This window comes from Macaca nemestrina, chromosome 7 (assembly GCF_043159975.1).
Source record: "Macaca nemestrina isolate mMacNem1 chromosome 7, mMacNem.hap1, whole genome shotgun sequence".
Classification (NCBI taxonomy): domain Eukaryota; kingdom Metazoa; phylum Chordata; class Mammalia; order Primates; family Cercopithecidae; genus Macaca; species Macaca nemestrina.
This window is the reverse complement of record NC_092131.1, coordinates 179,086,831-179,100,773: the sequence shown is the minus strand read 5'-3', so window position 1 is coordinate 179,100,773 and position 13,943 is coordinate 179,086,831. Positions and strand designations below refer to the sequence as shown.

The 13,943-nt window shown below is 49.6% G+C and overlaps 1 protein-coding gene across 26 annotated transcripts in view; it reads right to left on the bottom strand.

Annotated features, from left to right (window-relative positions):
• Positions 1 to 13,943, bottom strand: part of LOC139355527 (disco-interacting protein 2 homolog C-like) — a 229,331-nt gene that overhangs the window by 73,889 nt on the left and 141,499 nt on the right. For 3 of the 26 annotated variants that reach the window (XM_071067342.1, XM_071067345.1, XM_071067343.1), the window contains exon 2: positions 10,679 to 10,770. The exons of 20 other annotated variants lie outside the window; for them this stretch is intronic. The gene's annotated coding sequence lies outside the window, so the exon portion shown is untranslated. Of the gene's footprint in view, positions 1 to 10,678; positions 11,906 to 13,943 lie in introns of those variants that run through there. 3 more of the 26 variants (XM_071067338.1, XM_071067357.1, XM_071067369.1) reach the window with 1 other exon arrangement.

Sequence of the window (13,943 nt, the reverse complement as noted above, 5' to 3'; positions counted from 1 at the left end):
GGTTTTAACCTCTCTGCCACAATAACACCGTGTACATCTGTCTTTTGCTATTTGTTCCTTCTCCAGCAGCTGCTGCCTGGCTGGCCGACTGCAGAAGAACAGCCTCTGGTACTCCCGGGAAGCCCTCGGTAAAAGCGTGAACACCACGATCACGTCTCAGGACGCCGCACATGTTAGGGTCGCCCACAGACCGCCATTCCCAGTGCCTAGAAGGCACTGAACGGGCCTCCTGCTCTTTGTAAATGTCAACTTTCCTAAGCTAAGTTGTGTTGAAAATTTTTAACTGCAGTCCACACGTACTTCTTTGTGTCTTGTTTTTATCCTAGAGGAATACTTTTATGGAAAATTAAGCTTGCAAGGTTGAAGGATTTTCTGAAAGTCGACTCCTAATCCTGGAAGAAAAAAAAAAATGGGCCAAATGTGGTGCTCACGCCTGTAATCCCAGCAGTTTCGGAGGTTGAGGCCAGGAGATTGCTTGAGCCCAGGAGCTCGAGACCAGCCTGGAAAACATGGCAAAACCCTGTCTCTACTAAAAATACCAATAATAATAATAATAAAGCTGGGCATGGTGACGTGTGTCTAGTCACAGCAACTCAGGAAGCTGAGGTGGGACGATCACCTGAGCCCAGGAGGTGAAGGCTGCAGTCAGCCCAGATTTGCATCACTGCACTCCAGATTGGGCGACAGAGTGAGACACCGTCTCGAAAAAACGAAAAGCAAAAACAACTGTATAAATCATTATAGAAGGGAGCTGGCCAGGCGCAGTGGCTCACGCCTGTAATCCCAGCAATTTGGGAGGTCGAGGTGGGCAGATCACCTGAGGTCAGGAGTTTGAGACCAGCCTGGACACTATGGCAAAACCCCATCTCTAATAAAAATACAAAAATTAGCGGGGCATGGTGGTGGGTACCTGTAATCCCAACTACTGGGGAGGCTGAGGCAGGAGAATCACTTCAACCCTGGAGGCGGAAGTTGCAGTGGGCCGAGACTGCCTCACTGCACTCCAGCCTGGGCAACAAGAGTGAGAGTCCACTTCAAAAAATAAAAATAAAAATCAAGGGAGCTAATGTTTTTCATTTAAAGGAAGGGAGAAGAACATTCAGTATTTATACCTCTCAAGCACACATCTCCAGTGGTGTCCTAAAGTATTCAAGATACACATTCCTACAAATATAGCTCAAAACTACTCACCAAGTTACATGCTAAAAGCACATGCATTGTAAGAATGCTACATTATATTTTTTGAGCATCTGTATCCAATATTTTAGCATACTGGCAGTTTTCCCTTCAGGTGCTGTATGCCTAAATTATTACATGTTTAGTCCTTCATTTTAGAATTTATGACTATTATGCTTTAGGCAATAAACATAAGCTACTAAATTAATGACTTAGGGGAAAAGTTACTAAGTTAACTTGGAAGTTAAACTTTGCAAACTGAATTTGTTGGACCTCATTCAAGCTAGATGATCAGTTTTTTAAATTGTTTCCTGTGTGTTTCCCTCCAGGATGGAAATAGCTTCACTCTCATCCACTGTGCACACTGCAGCCCACGCCTCTCGTCCACCGCGCCACACTGCAGCCTGCAATTCACCCTGTACCAGGCTTTCCACACCGTACCTGAAAGTCACTAAGTATAACCAAGAAGGAAATGAAAAGCAGATAAATGACCTCCACCCCTACATCCAGCATGCAAATGTTAAACATTCATCAAAGTAAAACCAAAATCCCATGTTAGCTCACGATTGTAACTGGTAGAGTTATGTGCATGGCAATTTAAAAAGTCTAGTTAAGTAAAAACCTAATTGAGACTCTCAAGAAAGACATCTGCAAAGATTGACAGTGAGGAGAGGACTTCACTCTGCATCCAGCCTGTTCTGGAAGCCACGGCCAAATATCAGGTTGTATAGATCCGAAAAGCAGGAAAAAACAAGTGTTGAAAGGTGTACAGTCTCAGCAATGTACAAATTCGATGTAGGATGCTCAGAAACCTTGAATTTCCAATCAGGAAACAGCAGCATGAGCAAGTTTCCCAGCAGTGCCCACTTTCTACCTACGGCACGTGTAACAGTTACGCTGGCCACCTCCGGGGGAACAGAGGCTTCCTGGTCACATTCGCTCTGGCAGCCACACAGCTGGCCCCGCCAAACACCTGTCTAATACTGAGGAACCACTCTCTCCCTGGGCTTTGCTCACTCTAGCCAGGAGAGCATATTTACAGAGTACTTTACTGAGTCCTCGTTCAATGCGTCAAGCTTGTTGAAGGCAGGGCAACCCCATTCCTGGCCCAATTAAGTGAACTGAGCAGAGCAAATGCCTCCAGTTGCACGGCACTCAGTCACGACAGCAGTGGCCACTGTTCACAGGGCGCTGGCTTCGTGCCGAGAACAGTTACAAGCGTCTTCTCTCTGTCCGAGGAATGTGCACTGCAACCCTGTGGGGCCGTTTGCAACGTCCACCAGAGTTCTGAGGCAGCCAAGTCCAGGCTGTCCGTGGGCCTCGCCACATGGCCGTCCACATCCCCTGCAGATCAGACCTCACTGCAGGGACCACGGGTTCCAGGGCTGCCTTGAGGCACATACTCCCTTCACCACCTCCTCCTGGCCCCTGACATCAACCCTCACCACTGCTGCCAACACTTGATTTTCTCATGGCTCCTGAGGGGCCTGTTCTGCCCTTCCCTGCTCCCTGCGTCCGGCTTGGAGGGTGCCCACATCAACGCCAACGCTCACGTAAATCACCAACCTTTCCACGGGGCTTGATGCCTAGGAGTCTCAATATCAGAAAGTCAGATTCCTGTGCTTGTTGGAGAATTTCTTCCCATTGTACAAGGAGATAAAATTCTAGGTGCCTGCAATAACCTCATTTCCACAACGAAGCAACTTCAGTAGTAGCACAAAACAAAACAAAAAAAAAAGCTTTTTTTTTTTTAAAACTTCTTTTATACAAGCTAAATACAATTTAATTTTTACATCCACGTTCTCATCAGCTCCCACCTGGTGAGCAGGCAAATAGTAATTTTCAAAGAAACAAATTGTTGCATAATTTTAACACTTAGCATTATCACTATTAAGCAAGATTTATCCCAAAAATACATGATGATCTTGTTCTCACGTTCAAAAATTGATTGTCACACAGTGAAATAACACTTAATGCAAAGGAAATTTTCTTTTCAGGTATCTGTTCTGGAAAAGAAAAAAAAAAGATTTCTGGCAAAGAGATAAACATTAATTATATAACAATCCAAAATGCCTCTGGGAAAAATGATGTCATCCAATTAGTTCTTTGAAGTGTTACAAATGCAGCTGAGTTTTAATAGTAATTTCTCCATAATTATCAAAAGAGTCTTTAAAAATCTTAGTGCTGAAATAACTATAAATGGATATAATACGCAAAGCAGAAGAGTTAACATTTGGGGTAGGATTTTGGCCCATATTTTTAACATATGCATAGTTATTCACCTAGTTGAAGCTTATCCCTCTCCTCCTAGGCTCTTCAAGACTGATTTTCAAACATAGACTGGCTTTTGGTACATGAAGGCAGCTTTAAAAGATGTCAGGATCAGGCCGGGCACAGTGGCTGAAGCCTGTAATCCCAGTATTTTAGGAGGGCAAGGTGGGCCGATCATTTGAGGCAAGGAGTTCGAGACCAGCCTGACCAATATGGCAAAACCCAGCCTATATTAAATATTTTTGTAATTAGCCAAGCGTGGTGGCACACACCTATAATCCCAGCTACTTGGGAGGCTGAGGCAGGGAGAACTGCTTGAAACCAGGAGGCAGAGGTTGCAGTGAGCCAAGATCGCACCACTGCACTCCAGCTTGGGCGACAAAGAGAGACGGTCTCAAACTAGAACTTAGCCCTCAGGAAAAGCATTGAGCACCCCCCCACCCAAACCAACCCAAGGAATCACATGGCAATGGTTATCATCTGATTTCGACAAATAAAGTTCTGTTCTCCCCTCTGAACACAATGGTAAACACCTGCCATCAGCCCACAGAAACTCCCAGGACCCAGTAACACTGGACTAGCAAGATCAATGGGCCACGTATGCAGGGTTCAGCAGCAGAAAGTCATGGCACCGAGAATGGTGTGTGCTCAAACCAGATTCCTTGCTTTCGGGGTGAAGGGGCTTCCCGGGAAAATCTAGTCCAGTGGGATGGTTTCCACTTCCACCATGAGGAGGAAATGGGGGGTTTCCTGAGGGCACTGACAGGACCTGGGTCTCTGCCCCTTTGTCCTCTGTCCTGTTATGGGATGAGGGTGGGCTGAAGGCAGGTTTCCCCTACATCTTCCGGGCAGGAGAGATGGAGCTGACAAGTGGACGACGCTTTTTCCAAAACATTCCCATGTTTATAACCTGTTATCAACCTGTTTTCCCTGGAGATCAGTGAAGCAGCATCATTGATTCTCTTCCATTAGGGACAACCCGGTGTTACGGGAGGCAGGAGACGACATGCGAGCTGGTCTGAGTCAGTCACTTGTGTCTGATCCCCAGCGTGGTCGTCTATCAAATGGGCGGCCCCACAGACCAGTGACTTTGAACCAGAGTTCCATGGAGGTTGCCCAAGGACAGGGAGGGGGAAGAGGGGGAAGAGGGGGAAGAGGAGGAAGAGGAGGGAGGAGGTAGAGGAGGGAGGAGGAAAGGGAGGAAGGAAGGAAGAAGGGGAGGAAGGAAGGAAGAAGGGGAGGAAGGAAGGAAGAAGGGGAGGAAGGAAGGAAGAAGGGGAGAGGAAGGAAGGAAGAAGGGAAAGGGAAGGAAGAAGGGGAGGGGCGGAAGAGGAGTGTGGAGGGAGGAGTGTGGAGGGAGGAGTGTGGAGGGAGCACTGTGGAGGGAGCACTGTGGAGGGAGCAGTGTGGAAGGAGGAGCAGAAGGGGGGTTCTCTGAGGAGGAGGGCCAAGTTTTTGAGGTGTCTTGGAGTCAGAGGTGGCAGTGGCTTGGGCTCTAGGCCCTCTGTTGCATAGTTTTAGGCTTTAACTATTTATATTTGTGGACTCTTTAAAAGATTTAATTTGAAGGAAACCGGAGTTGGGGATACCTTGCTTCTAAAACACAATTTCTCAAGCCTGAGACTAAGTGCTAGGCATTGCTCATTCTGTTACAATCATTTCCTCCTATTTAAAATCAGCCACACACCCCCAATCTCTCTTCAGGGCAAACATCTTTTCCGAGGATCTCAAACAGCAGAGCGAGCGGCCCGTGACCCCAGCCGTGGGCACGAGGAGTGAAGAGGAGACGTGTGGAGAGGGCTGCTGATGACATGAGAGGTAGAGGCCCGGCACCTCCCTCTAGGGGCTGTGCTCCTCCAGGCCTAAAGGACATCCTCGCCTCTGGGGTGAACAAGCAGCACAAACTATCAACACTTATTCCAAAAGAACAGGAAGAAAATTCAAACGAAGTTAATACAGTTACCCCAACACAACACTGCAGCAGCCCAGAAACAGGAGGGCCAGTGAGCCTGAGGTGGGCGGTTCCAATAGCAGGACAGCGACGTTGGCATTAGGGCTTTTCGGCAAAGAAAAAAAAAGACACAAAAGGTAACATGGGCCACCCATTATTTCCTGCCAGTGGAAAGACACCCACAGGCCCCCAGATGCCAACGGCCCCTTGGGAACGAGCTCAAGCAGCACTTCAGGTCTTCGCACGAGCAGGCACGTGGTGTCCTCAGTACCCCCGCCTGTGACACACACACCACACTTGACTCCCATACCTGAGGGTCCAGGGGAATGGCGGGAAGTTCTCGGGGGACCGGGCATCCTGTGAGGGCACTGCATGACTATGTACCTCAGAGGGGTCCCTGGGCAGGTGCTCTCTCTCCAAAGGATGAACTGGATCCTGACCACACCCAGATTGCGCTGGCCTCCAAGCCGAGCGCCAACATCTCACATCCAAAGGGATGCACAGATGCCTGCTGCACGTGGAGCCAAAGCCCCTCGCAGAGCTCAGGACGAACCCAGTGTCCAGGCCTGGGGCCGTCACCAGCCAGGAGAGGTGTCCGGGGCACTTCCCAGCGATGGCCACAAGAAGAAACAACTCAGGACAAAGCCAGTGTCCAGCCCCAGGGCCGTCACCAGCCTGGAGAGGCGTCTGGGGCATTTCCCAGCGATGGCCATGGGAAGTAACAACTCAGGCCCATCAGGGGCTTCCTCACTATACGGGTGTTAGAAGTAGAGACAGAGGTTCAGGTCTAGTGGCACAAACAGCGACGGATCCCATGGAAATGTGGGCGTGGCCCCTCCATCCCAACAGCCTGCATGGCTACTCCATTCTGCTCCCATCACATACATCCCCACACAGCCAAGCCCCTTCTCCTTTCCCCCACTGGATTCATCAAATCAAACCTCGCTGTCCTTGGCAAATGTACCATTAATTTACTTACTGCCCAGTAAAAAAGCACACTTCCAGTTAACATGACACCCCCGCTACGATAGAACAGCCTTAATTCAGACATAACGCAGAGGAACAGAGGGAGGAGGGGTCGAGGGCCGTCCTGGAAACGGCAGCTGTTTTCTGGGGAAAGTCTCCCTCCCACCCGAGCCCGACACTCGTGCCACACTATCCCCATGGTGTCTGAAAACTCCATGAAGACAGGCTCACTCTGACCCCTTCACACCCACAACGCCAAAGAGGAGCAGGTGTTCAGGAAAAGTCTCCTGCTAGTGCTGAAGACAGGAATAATCCCTCGTGGTGCCCAGAATGTCAGGAGAAAACAAGGCACCATGTGGACGCCTTCCAGGTGAATTCTGGAATGACTCTGCCGAATGCCAGTCATCCTTTTACAGAACAAAACCAATACCGGAAAACATGTGTCACCAGCAGAGAGATGGTCCTTTTGATGGCTTACCAACACACCTACGTTACGCTGAATTTATCTCAAGCCACCCTCTCTGTGCTAATGTAAAAAGTCTCCTTTATTAACCAGTAGCCTTTTTCATCTGGTGCTTTATTAACAAGCAAGACGGTCCTGTAACACTCAGGCATTGTTGAAAACGTCAAATGGAAGCCTAGAAACCTCTTCCGTGCAGCTTCACTGCAAAGTATTTTGACGTGAGCCAAATCATGCTATTCCTACATCTCCACAGGAAACTCAAGGCTTCATCAAGGAAACGCAGCATGATTTCTGCTAGGCACAGAAATTGGTGGGGTGGGCGTGGGGTTGAGGGAACATTACATAGAAAGCACAACGCGATAATCACCTGTATGAGAGCCACACTGGCCGGCAAGCCCCGGTCGGCTCGGTCTCTACACAGTCACAGACGTGAGGCCTGGAGGGCAGACACCTGGCACTGCTGACTACCCCAAGGTCGTGGCCTCTGCCCCTTCTCTGCTGCTCATCAGTTCCAAGCTTCTGGCAACACCGCCTGCTGCCCCCACTGCCTCATCGACTCTTCGTGAAAAGCAAATGTTGCCAGGATAGCTTATGAGTACATTTGCCAGGAAAGCAGCTCCGATTGATGCTGAAACCCCGTTCTCACACCCCTGGCAGCTCCCTTGCCCCCGATGTGTACATGCTTGCAGCTCTGACCTTGCTCAGTGTCCACACAGGCTCTGTCCACTGGAGAGCCAAAGGCAGACTCAATGTTGAGTCAGAAATACACAAAGAGGGTGACGGTTACAAACTGCCTGCCTGCCCCTCAAAACACAGGTTGAAATCCTCAGCCTCAATGTGATGCTGTCAGGTGGTCTTTGGGAGGTAATGAGTTCCCGAGGCTGGAGACCCTTGAATGGGATTTGTGCCTCAGAAAGGGGCCCAGCAAATCCCTCACCCTCCCATTGTGTCAGGGCCAGAGAGAAGGTGTGTGCCAACCAGGAAAGAGCCCACACCAGAATTCACCCGTGCGGCACCCTGATCCTGCCTTCCAGCCGCTAGAACTGTGAGAAACAAATTCCTGTTGTTCATAAGCCGCTCAGTCAATGGTGTTTCGTTACAGCAGCCTGAGCTGCCTGAGATGACGATGCTCACCGCCCTACAGAAACGGCTACTCCCCTCTCCCAGAAAGAGGGGTTTAATTAAAATCCCTGTCTCTCCTCGCGGCCACCACAGATCTCACTCCCCCACCCTGTAAGCCAGCAATTGTTAGGATTAAAGGAAAATGAGGATCCTTTTAGACCAGCCCCTCCATATCGGTCTGAAGCCTGTAACTTTGCCCACTTCCACGGTGGCCGTGTCACTGCGTTGCCCATGTCAGCTCTGTGTCTGCACTGGGTCCCAGGCTCTGCACAGACTCCTCTAGCTGCCCATCAGCACAGCCATTTCCCCTTCTGCTTTGCTGGTTGTCCTTCAATATCCAACCCCCACCCCTCTGCAACCCAAGGCCTTCCGATCCAGGCATTCGGGGTGGGCTCAGCCATGTACTGCCGTCCTTGACTCAAGTAAACCAGGCCCAAGGCGTTGGCACCAATGATCTACTGGCTGTGGGGTCTGCACAGCTACTAGCTGCCCCAGCCACACCAGGGCCCGGGAGGGGAGGCAGAGGAACCTGTGAAGTTGCCAACAGCCATATGGGAACAGGGGCCCCTGGGATGAGGAGGATGCCCTGGAAGGAAATTCAGAGAAAGAAAGAGCCCCAAGGCTGGACGGGTCATGCCCAAAGCCTACACTGCTGAATTTTCCAGGTTTCTGAACTCAATCGCTGACCCACACAGCACATGTTTCCTGAGTGCTGACCCCGCGTGGCATTGGATACGGCAATAAAGTAGGACCCCCACCTCCCCCATCCCCGACACATACACAGGGCCTCCGTCCTGGCGGGAAATCAGGCCTGGGGGCCCAGTTGACACCGCGAGCCAGGGAAGGGGGCCATTTCAGACGGATAGTGGGTGCAGCCTTGCCAAAGCCCAGCAGTCACCTGCACTGCCACAGCCAGGCTGAGTCCAGATCAGCCGCACAGAAACCTGACCCTCTCAAGGGCACGCCTGAGCTCATTAGGGACAGACACCGTCTCCTGCTGATCTCCAACACTTTCTCTGCATGTCTAGTTACAAACGGACGACGCAGTCTCGGAAGCACAGCTGTGACTCTGGAGACAGATCCCAGGCCTCCCCCTGCTCCTCTCCGTGGTGCCATTGATAGGGAGGGGCCGGTATGGCCGCGAGGTCCCATACCCACAGCCACCCTGCCACGGAGACGCAGGCCTTCGACGATTATTTCTGCCAAAGAACCCTGCTGCGTCTTGGAGCACACCATGGTGGGCGGGAAGCTCCACCCGGAGAAACAGCGATGCTTCTCCCCAGAGCCAACGGAGGGCACCCCCCACCGTGCATTCAGCAGATTACTTACATTCTAGAAAACATCTGGGTTAACGGGGAACAGTAAAATGAAAAGGACACACTAGAAAGGTTAGAAGGCTGTGTGAAGTCTCAGGAGGTCCAAAGGTTTCTTAACCAAGACTGCTGCGGTCAACGAGCTTACAGGGAAAGTTTCCACACGGGCCTTCAACAAGCAACGCTCAGCAGGGAGGAGCCACGTTCTGGGCAGAACCTCAGAACAAGAACATCGGACACCACAAAGTCACATCAGAGCCAACAGCAACTGAAATACAGCCCTCTCCTAAGATGTGTGCGTCACCTGCAGAAAGTCACCACACATTAAGATGGGGGAAGAAAAGGATAAGGTTAGAAACAAATTTGAAGTAATTTCTGCATACGTAATATTTCTACATCCACTGGTTTTCTTTCTGGGAGTAACAACTTTTACATGAGATGCACATCCCCGTTGGAAGGAGTTTGGGTTTTCCGTGGGCAGAGTCAAGGGCTCTCCAAGAAATGTGAACCTTTTCTCACTCACTGAGCCGCGTGCCCTGAGGCCGTCCTGGCCTGCCTGAGCACCTCCCTGGCTCTGCCTCCAGCCAGCTCCTTCCAGCACTCACCCCGCTGCTCCCAGAGCCTGCACTGGCCCAGGATCTCCTCTTCTGCTGCTGTCAATCTTCCACTTTAGGGTAAATAAGTTGGAAACTAGAAAGTTATAAGACCCCTTAGCTTTTTAAAAATTTGTCTTCTCAGAAAACAATACTAATTCTACTTCCATGGTTTAATATGTTGCCCCCATCTGCATGTTCATGGATATGTGTTTTTATATATTTTTTGATCAGTACTTATAAAAGCATGCACTGTTGCTACATTCAGTTTAATTACATTTGATGTAAGAAGTTTTAATTTCAGTGAATTCAGGCACTCAAAATTTAAGCCCTCTGACATCTATTAATCAAATGGGAAAATGACAGGTAGATATTACAAAAATCAAGAGAAGTGTTTAATGTAAATCCTGAACTTTCAAATATTTCCACAAATGTAATGTATACATTAGTACATCACCTTGAGCATTTTCACAACTCTTTGCACTCAAATTCCATTCTTAACTTTTATAGATAAATCGACATCCATATGTGATTTTAAGCAGCTCAAACATCAGCTCTTAAAAACAATCAGAAATGTTGCGGGCAAATCCCACCGAGCAGCAAATAACGGAACTGTACCCAACAACCCAGGTACCTCTCCCTGAGGCATCTGGAACTTGAGCATTACAAGCAGCCTTTGGTTTCTGAGGCACCCGAGAGTGGGGACTCCCAACTCCCCAAGTCTAAGAAGGCCTCAGCGATAAGGAAAACTGGTCAAAAAGTCATCCCTGCCGGCTCCCTGCGCCACGGGCTCCTCCCTGCCCGCCCTCAGCCACGTGCTTACAAGATCTCACACTTCCTCTCTGTCCCGCAAAGCCTGACTCCTGATTCCAGTCCTGCCGCTTACTGGGATGTGGCCATGGACGTCAACTGCACCTGTAAGGGGAGAAGCCTGTCAGGATACAGGATCCTGGCCATCCTGGCAGTGCTCAAGCTGATACTGTAACTTGGTAGTGAGTTACTTAATGCAAAGGTTTAACTTTGAAAAATTTAGATACGTGTATTCTAAAAGGGAAATTCTGAACGTAGAACACAGGCCACACCCTCACACTGATGTTGTCTGGCCAGCACTTTTTTGTTTGCCTTTTCAATGACGTTTTTAAAAGCAGTTTTCGGTTCATAGCAAAATCAAGAGGAAAGTACAGAGAGTCCTCACATATCCTTTCCCAGCACAGGCACAGCCTCCATCATTCTCCTGCCCTCACCAGACCAGCATGTCTCTACGACCGACAGACCCGCATCAACACGGCACCACCACCCACAGTCCACAGCTCACACGAGGACTCGGCCTGCTGCTGCTCACTCTGTGGGTTTCACAGACGTGGAACGGCATGGATCCCCCATGAAAGCCCCACCTGGAGTTGCTGCCCCACCCTACACACCCCCTATGCTCCTCCCATTCATCTCTCCCCTCCCCAACCCCTGACAGCCGCTGATTGTTTGACTGTTTCCACAGCTTTGCCTTTTCCAGACTGTGCTGTGGTTGGACTCAGACAGCAGGCAGCCTTTCCAGATTGGAGTCTCACTTAGCAACATGCGTTTATGATCCTTCTGTGTATTTTCATGGCTTAGGGGTCCAGTTCTTTTTAGTGCTGAATAATATCCCAGTATCTGACATACCACAGTTTATCCATTCACCTACTGAAGGGCATCTTGGTTGCTTTCTAGTTTTGGCAATTATAAAGCTGCTGTCAATGTCTGTGTGCACATTTCCGCATGGAAGTAAGCTTTCAGCTCCTCCGAGTAAACGGCCAGGACTGTGATTGCTTCTGTGGTCGGAGAGCTTAGTTCCACGGAAAACCGCCATGCTGCCTCCCACAGGAGCTGCCCCACTTCCCCCAGCGATGAGTGAGGGTCCTGATGCCCACACACCCACCAGCACGTGGTGGTGTCGGAGTTCAGGTTTTGGCCAGGCCGATGGGTGCACAGTGACGCCTCGCCCTATGACATAAGACGCGGGCCATCTTTCCACGTGTAGATTTGCCATCTGTGTATCTTCTTTGTTGGGGTATCTGTCCAAGTCTTTGGTCCATTTTTAATCAGGTTGTTCATTTTCTTGTTGAGTTTTGAGAGTTCCTTGCACGGTTTGGATAACAGCCTTTATCAGATGAGTCTTTTACAGATGCGTTCTCCCCGTCTGTGGCCTCCCCTCTCATGCTCCTGAGACAATGTTTTTTATTTTAAAAAACACTTCAGACAGAAGATGGACCTCCCAGCCCACCACGGTTCTCAGTTTGGCCGTGGTCACCACCCTCCCAGCCCTGGTTCCCACCTTTTCACGATCTGCTGGTCCTATGGGTGTCAACCCATACCAAGTCCCTAACATATCTCCAATGATGGCAACGTCAAAGCTGGCAGTTTGCAGGTAGGAAGGAGCTGATGGAGGCCGGAGCAGAATGTGAAGGCCAGCGGATTCATCCCTCGGGGACCGGCAGGCCTCTCAGATATCCCCCTGGGTCACCTCCCAAATGAAGTACCTGCTTTGGCCGTGAGCAGGAAGCAGGACCTGGCCCAGATCTCAGCATATTTGACCTGGCACGGCATTTACAGGTGAGCCTCCATAACCGGAAACTCGACTCTCTGGGGAGAATGCATTTTCATTATCAAGGCTTTTAGGCTTTTAATTAAGAAACCAAAGAGCAGTGCCTGGAGTGAGGATGCAGGGACTCTGGGTGACCCACACGCTCGTTTCCACCTGGCACAAAGGACCCTGGAGTGAGGGTACAGTGCCTGCTCTGAGTCACCAGCACACTCATCATTTCTACATAAAGAACCCTGTGAGCCTGTCCCAGGACTTTTTAGCCTAGACCTAAAAATTCAGAGCTCAGGAAACCTTCATCATTTTAGGAACCTGAGGGGTGGGCCAGGGGGATCTCACAGAGTGTGGTGCTGTCTATGGGGTCAGCAAAGTACAGCTGGGGCTTCCCGCAAGCACTTCAGGGAGGCCGTGCACTGGCCCGAGGCTGGTTCCGCCTCCTATCCTCGGTTCTCATGCCCAACCGTGAGGGGAGCCCCCCGCTTCAGGAGCGCTCCCTGGCTCCAGGCCCTAACGTCCATGTCCAGGCCCCTGGTAGGGCAGCTTCTACCCCAGGGAGGCTGGGACTGGAGACAGCCTGGAGCTCTAGGCAATCCTGGCAACCACATGTTTCCCGAAGTGGCTGCAGACAAACTCCTGCTTCCAAAACCTGGCACGGGCTGTGTGAGGCCTGGAACGCGGGAGGCGCGTTTCGCAGGGTCCCTGCTCACATACAAAAGCAAGGCTAAGAGCAGATAAATTATTTAATTACCCTCTCATGGTTATCAAGTCAAGTCATAGTCTCTTAGACTTATGTGTGACTAGAAGTATACACATTATGGAAGTGTATATAAATGTGAATACAGATATGCTTATTTTCCTTTTATATACCTTACATGTATGTGTATACGTGCATATGTATAAAACATGGAAGAAAAAACCATACTTAAGATTTCAAATCTCAGTCACAAAGATCTCAGAAGCAAATTATTATTCTTTAACAAAGATGTAACATTTTACATTCTTACAAACAAAATGTTCTCTATTAGCATTTTATTTTAAAAACTAAGAATGCATTGCACTCTCTGTTTCAATTTTTAACTCAGCTCACAAAGGTCCCTGTACAAAGACCTCCGTGCCACGGCAAGGATGGCGGTGGTCACACCTGTGTCCATTTATCCTCTCTACATCTAGGCTCCTCTCCCTGAGGCAACAGCACCTCCGAAGTCACAGCCTGGCCTCCCATCTCTCCCCCGTCCCGGGCTTTTTGGCATGTTGGTCTGCTGCACACACCTCAGCAAATACTGCTGATTAGCCAGAATCGCCCAGAAATCTCTTAACCTTGATTCTGGTTGCTTTTGTAATTTGTAATATCTGTACTTCTGGTGTGATTTGAGAAACAACAAATTTTAAAATTAGAGAAGATGTGGTTTTTATTCTCTCCTTTCTACTTGCAACCTTGAAAATTCAAGTAGCAGCAAGGGTTTGTTGAAAGTAACTTCCACCAAAGAGAACCTATTACAAAGGTACTACA